This window comes from Lithobates pipiens, unplaced genomic scaffold, assembly GCF_037356315.1.
Source record: "Lithobates pipiens isolate NorthernLeopardFrog02 unplaced genomic scaffold, aLitPip1_a1.2 Scaffold_35, whole genome shotgun sequence".
Taxonomy (NCBI): Eukaryota; Metazoa; Chordata; class Amphibia; order Anura; family Ranidae; genus Lithobates; species Lithobates pipiens.
In genome coordinates this window covers 20,489,800-20,501,964 of record NW_027507811.1, presented here as the reverse complement: position 1 = coordinate 20,501,964, position 12,165 = coordinate 20,489,800, and positions in this window count along the sequence as shown.

Genomic DNA, 12,165 nt, shown 5'->3' with positions numbered 1-12,165 from the left:
AAGGAGCTGCTGGCAATTAAGGAAGCATTTTCTGAGTGGAGGCATCTGTTGGAAGGAGCTAAGCACCCTGTAACCGTTCTCACCGATCATAAAAATTTAGAATTTATTAGGTCTGCTAAAAGGTTGTCATCTAGACAAGCACGTTGGACCCTTTTCTTTTCCAGGTTTAATTTTGTTATTTCATACCGCCCCGGGTCAAGGAATGGTAAGGCTGATGCCCTATCATGGATGTTGTCTGGGCCTCTCCAGGAAAGCACCTCTGAATGTACAATCCTGCCTCAAAAGAACTTTCTAGGGGCCATGAGTTCAAAGACATTTCTTAATCTTCTCAAGGAGGGGTATGAGAATGACCCACTTCTTAATAATCCTCCTAAGGACATTAACCTCAAGTACAACAATGGTTTTTGGACTCAAGCGCATTGCCTCTATGTACCTGAATCAGTTCGGGTAGAAGCCCTCAGGTTGGTACATGACTCTAAGCTTGCTGGTCATTTTGGGGTTTCTAAAACAGAAGAACTCTTATCACGTTCCTTTTGGTGGCCTGGGTACAAGAATGATGTTAAGAGTTATGTGGCTTCATGTCTAACCTGTGCTCGCAATAAGACCCCTCGATCTTCTCCTCTGGGGTTACTTCTACCACTACCTGTTCCATCAAGACCATGGGGGTCCATTTCTATGGACTTTGTGGTTGACCTTCCTCTTTCAAAAGGGATGACTACCATTCTGGTAGTCGTTGACCGTCTCACTAAGATGGCTCATTTTATTCCAGTTAAAGGGGTACCCTCCGCCGAACATACTGCTGAGGTAATGGTTAGAGAAGTTTTTAAACTTCATGGAATTCCTGATGATGTGGTGTCTGACAGAGGGGTACAGTTTACCTCAAAATTTTGGAGACGTTTTTGCTCAGCTTTGGGTGTAACAGTTAATCTGTCCTCGGCTTTTCATCCGCAGTCTAATGGTCAGACCGAGAGGACCAATCAAACTCTGGAGCAATACCTTCGATGCTTCGTGAGTTATCTTCAGGATGACTGGGTGGACTACCTTCCTACGGCAGAGTTTGCTTATAATAACTCTAAACATAGTTCCACATCCCAAAGCCCATTTTTCTTAAACACGGGGTATCATCCAGTTTTTATTCCTGATCTCCCCATCTCAACTTCAATTCCTGCTGTTACCAACAGACTAACTTCATTACATGAGATCCAGGAGAAATTGACTGATACATTGAAGGAGGCGCAGGAATATTACAAGAGGGCTGCTGACAGACATCGTAGGTCAATTCCCACTTTTCAAGTAGGTGAGAAAGTTTGGTTATCTACCAAAAATTTAAAAGTTCAAGTTCCATGTGCTAAGTTGGGTCAAAAGTTTATGGGACCTTTTGAGATTTCTGCTCAAATCAACCCGGTCACTTTTCGCCTAAAACTTCCTGACAATATGAAGATTCACCCTGTGTTTCATATATCACTACTCAAACCATTTCATGAAAATACTTTTTCTGGAAGAATTCATCCTCCTCCCCCACCTGTCGAGGTACAGGGTGAAGAAGAATTTGTGGTGGGAAAAATTCTTGACTCCAGGATCTCTAGGAACAAATTGCAATATTTGGTTCAATGGGAAGGATATGGGCCAGAAGAAAATTCTTGGGAGCCTGAGGAGAATGTTCATGCCCCTAGATTAACAAGGGAATTCCACCAGAGGTTTCCTCAGAAACCTGGCCCTAAGACGTCCAGGGGACGTCCTGGGAGGAGGGGAGTACTGTTAGGACCTGGGCTTGAACCTGGGACCTCTGGTGTGTCTGGCAGTGACTCTGCTTGCTGAGCCACCTGGAATGCTGGACAACTCCTTGGACAGCTCCTTGGACAATTCCTTTAGTGATCATGTCTTGAATCTTGTTTGCCTTGAACCTTGAACCCTTTGCTCCTCCCATGAACTTCCTATATAAGCCATGTCTCTGCACTTCCTCCTTGCCAGAATATTGTGCCTTTACCAGCCAATATCTTGCTTCTATCTCTCCTGCTGCCGACCGTATCCTTGCTACCTTTCGTTACCGACATTTGGCTTGCTTCTGGACTACGCTTCTGCTGAATCCCAACTTGCAACTATTGGTTACCGACTTTTGGCTTGTTTCTCAACTACGCTTCTGCTTGATCTCTACCTGCTATATCTGCTACCAGACCCCCGGCTTGCTCACCTCCTGGTGGGGCTATCCTGAGGACCGCGACCTGGCACTAACACGCAGCCAAGCCCATCTCCACCTTTGGGAGCTCTGGTGAATACCGGTTAGTGCTTAGACCCCGCACCTCAGGTGAACCCGTGCCATCAGCCAGGGTGACCTGTGTGAATATCTGCTCTGCTGCTATAGCTATTGGTCTCTGAGCCTGACTCCAGATCGTGACAACCAGTTTATATGGCAGTAGTTGGCGGGCTATCAGTTCTGACAAGTCAGCCGTCAACCGTTGGGCAAGAGGGTTATCCGGCGTCATCATTTTTTTACGCTCGAACATTAGGTCCACGGAAGACTGCCTTTTTGCAGAAAAACATGAGCTTGGCGTGATGGAAGGTGGAGTGGAGGACAATTGTGAGGAGAGAGGAGAAGGAGAAGGAGAAGTAGAAGACGAGGCTGGATGGTGAGAGCCTGGAGTGTGGCTTTGTGTGTTCCGTTGCTCCCACTGGGCTCGGTGATGGCTGCTCATGTGCCTTCTTAAGGCGGTCGTCCCTAGGTGAGTGTTGGGCTTACCGCAACTAATACGTTGACTGCAAAGATTGCAGATGGCAACACTATTGTCAGCAGCGTACACGTTAAAAAAAGCCCACACTGCGGAGCCATGTGCCGTCCTGGGAGCGCCAGATGTGACCGTACATGGTCGATGACTCACTCCTGATACATTAGCAGTCTGCTTTATCCCTCCTGTGCAATGTAAGTTATTCCTGCTTCTCCTCCCTATCTGCTGGTCCATATCTCCCTCTGAACTCCCCTCCTCTTCCTCTCTTGTGGGCACCCACGTGACATCACTAGACACGTCATCATCAACATCACCTTCCCCATCGCTATAAGTAGAGATCTCAGAGTAGGCAGCAACACCGGGGGGACCAACCTCCTCCTTGGGCTGACCTGGGTACTGTCGTCAGACTGCTGAGTGGCGGTTGTTGCTACCTCCTCTTCCTGATCCAATGCCAAGAGTGGCTGCACATCAGAAATGTCTTGATATGGATTGGAAAATAATTCCTGTGACTCAAGCGGAAGGTATGTGGTGGTGGTGGTGGTGTTGTTGGTGGTAGTGTCTTTGGGGTTGCACATAGCAGAGAGTGAAGAAGAGGGTGCAGATCGAGAGGATGAGGAGGGTGCAGAAGAGTAGGGCTGAGTGAGCCACTCAACCAATTCTGGTGCTTCCTTTGACGTAATCGCACGCACCTTCTGCAATTTCCCACTTTGGCTCAAGCCTGTTGCTCCTGCCCTACCCCTACCACCCCTGCGGAAGGGCCTGCCTCTTCCTCTGCCTGTCATTTTTTAAATGACCCTGTGACAAAACTCTCTAGAGACGTGCAGTATGTATGTGGAAGAAGGTATATAACACCCCACTTCAATCTGTTGTTTTTGGGGGCCACTGGTTTATCACACCAGTTACAATACTTTTTTTTGGATTGCGTTTGTCACTCTTTGTAGTATCGCTGCAGAACCACTCAGCAGTCACAATGCTGCACAGTGGAAACGCACTATACTATGCTTTCTATATGTGCAAGTATTTTATACGTGTATTACACAACTATATACTGCACACCAAATAGTACACCCTTACCAGTCCTTATAAGGACCTTTGTGGAACTAGTAGGTTGTGATTAGCAGACTGTACCTCACACAACCCTATATACTGTACTACGCTATACCTTACCAGTCCTTAGAAGGACCTTTGTGGAACTAGTAGGTTGTGATTAGCAGACTGTACCTCAGTCCCTATACTGATAAAGGACTGCTGTAGAATAGGGTTGCAGTCAGCAGTAGTGCACCTCAACCCTATATGTTGTGGACCTATACCAGTCCTTAAGGATTAGCAGACTGTACCTCACTCAACCCTATATACTCTAGTACGCTATACCTTACCAGTCCTTAGAAGGACCTTTGTGGAACTAGTAGGTTGTGATTAGCAGACTGTACCTCAGTCCCTATACTGATAAAGGACTGCTGCAGAATAGGGTTGCAGTCAGCAGTAGTGCACCTCAACCCTATATATTGTGGACCTATACCAGTCCTTAAGGATTAGCAGACTGTACCTCACTCAACCCTATATACTCTAGTACGCTATACCTTACCAGTCCTTAGAAGGACCTTTGTGGAACTAGTAGGTTGTGACTAGCAGACTGTACCTCACTCAACCCTATATACTGTAGTACACTATACCTTACCAGTCCTTAGAAGGACCTTTGTGGAACTAATAGGTTGTGATTAGCTGACTGTAGCTCAGTCCCTATACTGATAAAGGACTGCTGCAGTATAGGGCAGCAGTCAGAAGTAGTACACCTCAACCCTATATATTGTGGACCTATACCAGTCCTTAAGGATTAGCAGACTGTACCTCACTCAACCCTATATACTCTAGTACGCTATACCTTACCAGTCCTTAGAAGGACCTTTGTGGAACTAGTAGGTTGTGATTAGCAGACTGTACCCCAGTCCCTATACTGATAAAGGACTGCTGCAGCAGAAGGGCAGCAGTCAAGTATAATATTCTTTCTATATTTGGAAGAAAGAATATTATACGTTTACAATTCTATTACCATACCAGTCCTGAAAAGGACCTTTGTGGACCTAATAGTAACAGCTACTGATTAAACTGACTGCCCCTCACTGCCACACACAGCTTCCTGTCTGTCACTATTTAAACTGACAAAACACAGGCTGCTGCAACAATAACTTGAATAGCACTCAAAACTATATCCTGTACTACTACACCATACCAGTCCTGAAAAGGACTTTTGTGGACCTAAAAGTAACAGCTAATGATTAAACTGACTGTCCCTCTCTGCAACACACAGCGTCCTATCTGTCCCTCTCTCAGCACTGAAAAAAGACAATCTGCTGCAACAATGACTTGAATAGCAGTGCCTCAAACCTATATCCTGAACTACACCTATACCATACCAGTCCTTAAAAGAACTTTTGTGGACCTAATACTTAGCGATTTGGGTCACTGCAGTCTCTCCCTGCTCCACACAGCAACCTCTCCCTATAGTGACAGTAGAAAGAATGTAAAATGGCCGCCGGATCGGGTCCATTTATAAGTTAGGGGGAATGTCCAAGTGTCCATGTGCTGTAATGTCACAATTGGCTGTCCTGTACCACATGATGGATGTGTCATCATAGGTCAAAGTTTTTTTACACAGTAAACACGTATGTCCGCCAGGCGAACAGCGGCAATAGTCCGCAGATCGAGCAGACCGCAAACAGCCGAAATTCGCCGTGAACCGACTGCCGGGCAAAGTTTTGGCTGGTTTTCACCACGTGGTTCCCCAGAAACAGAAGCTCAAATTCAGTCACTTTGATCACATTTTGCTTCAAGCTGGCCCGAGATCTGTCTGGCATGCCCCCCCACCTTGGCACCCCCCCTCAGGGGAGGGGTGCTGAGGTGGGGGGTCCACCTGCAACTCGATGGTACACCAGTATGGAAGGTTCCCCAGTAATGGGAGTTCAAAGTTCCAAAGTTGGTTCAATTGGAGCTCAACTTTAAATGGCCATATTTCCCGAACCATAGAGGAGAATGATTCACTTTCTTCGGCTCCATATAGTCAAGGGTCTTGGGAGTATGCATGCAAAGTTTGGGGCCAAATGGACCTAAAACGGGGGAGCAATCGGGTCCCAAACATGGCCAGTTTTCACGTAGGCACCTATGTAAAAATTAGATGTCCTAGGGGTACAGTCTCTGGGGAGTTCAGGGAGTACAGGTCAGCCTTAGGTTAAAGGGGCTCCAAATTTGCACCATAGGTTCTAAAGAGTCTCCCCTACAAATGTGCAAAGTTTTGGCTGGTTTTCACCACGTGGCTCCCCAGAAACAGGAGCTGAAAGTCAGTCACTTTGATCACATTTTGCTTCAAGCTGGCCAGAGATCTGTCTGGCATGCCCCCCCACCTCGGCACCCCCCCCAGGGGGGGCGTGCCAAAGTGGGGGGTCCAACTCGATGGTACACCAGTATGGAAGGTTCCCCAGTAATGGGAGTTCAAAGTTCCAAAGTTGGTTCAATTGGAGCTCAACTTTAAACGGCCATATTTCCCGAACCATAGAGGAGAATGATTCATTTTCTTCGGCTCCATATAGTCAATGGTCTTGGGAGTATGCATGCAAAGTTTGGGCTGGTTTTCACCACGTGGTTCCCCAGAAACAGAAGCTCAAATTCAGTCACTTTGATCACATTTTGCTTCAAGCTGGCCCGAGATCTGTCTGGCATGCCCCCCCACCTTGGCACCCCCCCTCAGGGGGGGGGGGGTGCTGAGGTGGGGGGTCCACCCGCAACTCGATGGTACACCAGTATGGAAGGTTCCCCAGTAATGGGAGTTCAAAGTTCCAAAGTTGGTTCAATTGGAGCTCAACTTTAAATGGCCATATTTCCCGAACCATAGAGGAGAATGATTCACTTTCTTCGGCTCCATATAGTCAAGGGTCTTGGGAGTATGCATGCAAAGTTTGGGGCCCATGGGACCTAAAACGGGGGAGCAATCGGGTCCCAAACATGGCCAGTTTTCACATAGGCACCTGTGTAAAAATTAGATGTCCTAGGGGTACCGTCTCTGGGGAGTCAGTACAGGTCAGCCTTAGGTTAAAGGGGCTCCAAATTTGCACCATAGGTTCTAAAGAGTCTCCCCTACAAGTGTGCAAAGTTTTGGCTGGTTTTCACCACGTGGCTCCCCAGAAACAGGAGCTGAAAGTCAGTCATTTTGATCACATTTTGCTTCAAGCTGGCCAGAGATCTGTCTGGCATGCCCCCCACCTCGGCACCCCCCCTCAGGGGGGGGCGTGCCAAAGTGGGGGGTCCACCCGCAACTCGATGCTACACCAGTATGGAAGGTTTCCCAGTAATGGGAGTTCAAAGTTCAAAAGTTGGTTCAATTGGAGCTCAAATTGAAACGGTCATATTTCCTGAACCATAGATGACATTGATTCACTTTTTTCGGCTCCATGTAGTCAAGGGTCTTGGGAGTATGCATGCAAAGTTTGGGGCCCATGGGACCTAAAACGGGGGAGCAATCGGGTCCCAAACATGGCCAGTTTTCACATAGGAACCAATGCTAAAATTTGATGTCCTGGGGTACCGTTTTTGGGAAGTCAGTACAGGTCAGTACTGGTTTTCACCACGTGGTTCCCCAGAAACAGGAGCTCAATGTCAGTCACTTTGATCACATTTTGCTTCTAGCTGGCCAGAGATCTGTCTGGCATGACCCCCCCACCTTGGCACCCCCCCCCAAGGGGGGCGTTGCCGAGGTGGGGGGTCCACCCGCAACTCGATGGTACACCAGTATGGAAGGTTCCCCAGTAATGGGAGTTCAAAGTTCCAAAGTTGGTTCAATTGGAGCTCAACTTTAAATGGCCATATTTCCCGAACCATAGAGGAGAATGATTCACTTTCTTCGGCTCCATATAGTCAAGGGTCTTGGGAGTATGCATGCAAAGTTTGGGGCCAAATGGACCTAAAACGGGGGAGCAATCGGGTCCCAAACATGGCCAGTTTTCACGTAGGCACCTATGTAAAAATTAGATGACCTAGGGGTACAGTCTCTGGGGAGTTCAGGGAGTACAGGTCAGCCTTAGGTTAAAGGGGCTCCAAATTTGCACCATAGGTTCTAAAGAGTCTCCCCTACAAGTGTGCAAAGTTTTGGCTGGTTTTCACCACGTGGCTCCCCAGAAACAGGAGCTGAAAGTCAGTCACTTTGATCACATTTTGCTTCAAGCTGGCCAGAGATCTGTCTGGCATGCCCCCCCACCTCGGCACCCCCCCTCAGGGGGGGCGTGCCAAAGTGGGGGGTCCAACTCGATGGTACACCAGTATGGAAGGTTCCCCAGTAATGGGAGTTCAAAGTTCCAAAGTTGGTTCAATTGGAGCTCAACTTTAAACGGCCATATTTCCCGAACCATAGAGGAGAATGATTCACTTTCTTCGGCTCCATATAGTCAATGGTCTTGGGAGTATGCATGCAAAGTTTGGGCTGGTTTTCACCACGTGGCTCCCCAGAAACAGGAGCTGAAAGTCAGTCACTTTGATCACATTTTGCTTCAAGCTGGCCAGAGATCTGTCTGGCATGCCCCCCACCTCGGCACCCCCCCTCAGGGGGGGCGTGCCAAAGTGGGGGGTCCACCCGCAACTCAATGCTACACCAGTATGGAAGGTTTCCCAGTAATGGGAGTTCAAAGTTCAAAAGTTGGTTCAATTGGAGCTCAAATTGAAACGGTCATATTTCCTGAACCATAGATGACATTGATTCACTTTTTTCGGCTCCATGTAGTCAAGGGTCTTGGGAGTATGCATGCAAAGTTTGGGGCCCATGGGACCTAAAACGGGGGAGCAATCGGGTCCCAAACATGGCCAGTTTTCACATAGGCACCTGTGTAAAAATTAGATGTCCTAGGGGTACCGTCTCTGGGGAGTCAGTACAGGTCAGCCTTAGGTTAAAGGGGCTCCAAATTTGCACCATAGGTTCTAAAGAGTCTCCCCTACAAGTGTGCAAAGTTTTGGCTGGTTTTCACCACGTGGCTCCCCAGAAACAGGAGCTGAAAGTCAGTCACTTCGATCACATTTTGCTTAAAGCTGGCCAGAGATCTGTCTGGCATGACCCCCCACCTCGGCACCCCCCCTCAGGGGGGGGGGGGTGCCGAGGTGGGGCTCCACCCGCAACTCGATGGTACACCAGTATGGAAGGTTTCCCAGTAATGGGAGTTCAAAGTTCAAAAGTTGGTTCAATTGGAGCTCAACTTGAAACGGTCATATTTCCTGAACCATAGATGACATTGATTCACTTTTTTCGGCTCCATGTAGTCAAGGGTCTTGGGAGTATGCATGCAAAGTTTGGGGCCCATGGGACCTAAAACGGGGGAGCAATCGGGTCCCAAACATGGCCAGTTTTCACATAGGAACCAATGCTAAAATTTGATGTCCTGGGGTACCGTTTTTGGGAAGTCAGTGCAGGTCGGCCTTAGGTTATTGGGGCTCCAAATTTGCACCATTGGTGCTAAAGAGTCTCCCCTGCAAGTGTGCAAAGTTTTGACTGGTTTTCACCACGTGGTTCCCCAGAAACAGAAGCTCAATGTCAGTCACTTTGATCACATTTTGCTTCTAGCTGGCCAGAGATCTGTCTGGCATGACCCCCCCACCTCGGCACCCCACCTGGGGGGGGTGCCGAGGTGGGGGGTCCACCCGCAACTCGATGGTACACCAGTATGGAAGGTTTCCCAGTAATGGGAGTTCAAAGTTCAAAAGTTGGTTCAATTGAAGCTCAACTTGAAACGGTCATATTTCCTGAACCATAGATGACATTGATTCACTTTTTTCGGCTCCATGTAGTCAAGGGTCTTGGGAGTATGCATGCAAAGTTTGGGGCCCATAGGACCTAAAACGGGGGAGCAATCGGGTCCCAAACATGGCCAGTTTTCACATAGGAACCAATGCTAAAATTTGATGTCCTGGGGTACCGTTTTTGGGAAGTCAGTGCAGGTCGGCCTTAGGTTATTGGGGCTCCAAATTTGCACCATTGGTGCAAAAGAGTCTCCCCTGCAAGTGTGCAAAGTTTTGGCTGGTTTTCACCACGTGGTTCCCCAGAAACAGAAGCTCAATGTCAGTCACTTTGATCACATTTTGCTTCTAGCTGGCCAGAGATCTGTCTGGCATGACCCCCCCCCCTCGGCACCCCCCCTAAGGGGGGTGCTGAGGTGGGGGGTCCACCCGCAACTCGATGGTACACCAGTATGGAAGGTTTCCCAGTAATGGGAGTTCAAAGTTCAAAAGTTGGTTCAATTGGAGCTCAACTTGAAACGGTCATATTTCCTGAACCATAGATGACATTGATTCACTTTTTTCGGCTCCATGTAGTCAAGGGTCTTGGGAGTATGCATGCAAAGTTTGGGGCCCATAGGACCTAAAACGGGGGAGCAATCGGGTTCCAAACATGGCCAGTTTTCACATAGGAACCAATGCTGAAATTTGATGTCCTGGGGTACCGTTTTTGGGAAGTCAGTACAGGTCAGTACTGGTTTTCACCACGTGGTTCCCCAGAAACAGGAGCTCAATGTCAGTCACTTTGATCACATTTTGCTTCTAGCTGGCCAGAGATCTGTCTGGCATGACCCCCCCACCTTGGCACCCCCCCCTAAGGGGGGCGTTGCCGAGGTGGGGGGTCCACCCGCAACTCGATGGTACACCAGTATGGAAGGTTTCCCAGTAATGGGAGTTCAAAGTTCAAAAGTTGGTTCAATTGGAGCTCAACTTGAAACGGTCATATTTCCTGAACCATAGATGACATTGATTCACTTTTTTCGGCTCCATGTAGTCAAGGGTCTTGGGAGTATGCATGCAAAGTTTGGGGCCTATAGGACCTAAAACGGGGGAGCAATCGGGTCCCAAACATGGCTAGTTTTCACATAGGAACCAATGCTAAAATTTGATGTCCTGGGGTACCGTTTTTGGAAAGTCAGTGCAGGTCGGCCTTAGGTTATTGGGGCTCCAAATTTGCACCATTGGTGCTAAAGAGTCTCCCCTGCAAGTGTGCAAAGTTTTGGCTGGTTTTCACCACGTGGTTCTCCAGAAACAGGAGCTCAATGTCAGTCACTTTGATCACATTTTGCTTCTAGCTGGCCAGAGATCTGTCTGGCATGACCCCCCCAGGACCCACAGGGGGGGGTGCCGAGGTGGGGGTCCGCCCGCAACTCAATGGTACACCAGTATGGAAGGTTTCCCAGTAATGGGAGTTCAAAGTTCAAAAGTTGGTTCAATTGGAGCTCAACTTGAAACGGTCATATTTCCTGAACCATAGATGACATTGATGCACTTTTTTCGGCTCCATGTAGTCAAGGGTCTTGGGAGTATGCATGCACAGTTTCGGGCCCATAGGACCTAAAACGGGGGAGCAATCGGGTTCCAAACATGGCCAGTTTTCACATAGGAACCAATGCTAAAATTTGATGTCCTGGGGTACCGTTTTTGGGAAGTCAGTACAGGTCGGCCTTAGGTTATTGGGGCTCCAAATTTGCACCATAGGTGCTAAAGAGTCTCCCCTTCCAGTGTGCAACGTTTTGGCTGGTTTTCACCACGTGGTTCCCAGAAACAGGAGCTCAATGTCAGTCACTTTGATCACATTTTGCTTCTAGCTGGCAGGAGATCTGTCTGGCATGACCCCCCCACCTCGGCACCCACCCTCGGGGGGGGGGGGGTGCCGAGGTGGGGAGTACACCCGCAACTCGATGGTACACCAGTATGGAAGGTTTCCCAGTAATGGGAGTTCAAAGTTCAAAAGTTGGTTCAATTGGAGCTCAACTTAAAACGGTCATATTTCCTGAACCATAGATGCTATTGATTCACTTTTTTTGGCTCCATGTAGTCGAGGGTCTTGGGAGTATGCATGCAAAGTTTGGGTCCCATGGGACCTAAAACGGGGGAGCAATCGGGTCCCAAACATGGCCAGTTTTCACATAGGAACCAATGCTAAAATTTGATGTCTTGGGGTACAGTTTTTGGGAAGGCAGTACAGGTCGGCCTTCGGTTATTGGGGCTCCAAATTTGCACCATAGGTGCTAAAGAGTCTCCCCTGCAAGTGTGCAAAGTTTGGGCTGGTTTTCACCACGTGGTTCTCCAGAAACAGGAGCTCAATGTCAGTCACTTTGATCACATTTTGCTTCAAGCTGACCAGAGATCTGTCTGGCATGACCCCCCCACCTCGGCACCCCCCCTCAGGGGGGGTGCCGAGGTAGGGGGTCCACCCGCAACTCGATGGTACACCAGTATGGAAGGTTTCCCAGTAATGGGAGTTCAAAGTTCAAAAGTTGGTTCAATTGGAGCTCAACTTGAAACGGTCATATTTCCTGAACCATAGATGCCATTGATTCACTTTTTTCGGCTCCATGTAGTCGAGGGTCTTGGCAGTATGCATGCACAGTTTCGGGCCCATAGGACCTAAAACGGGGGAGCAATTGGG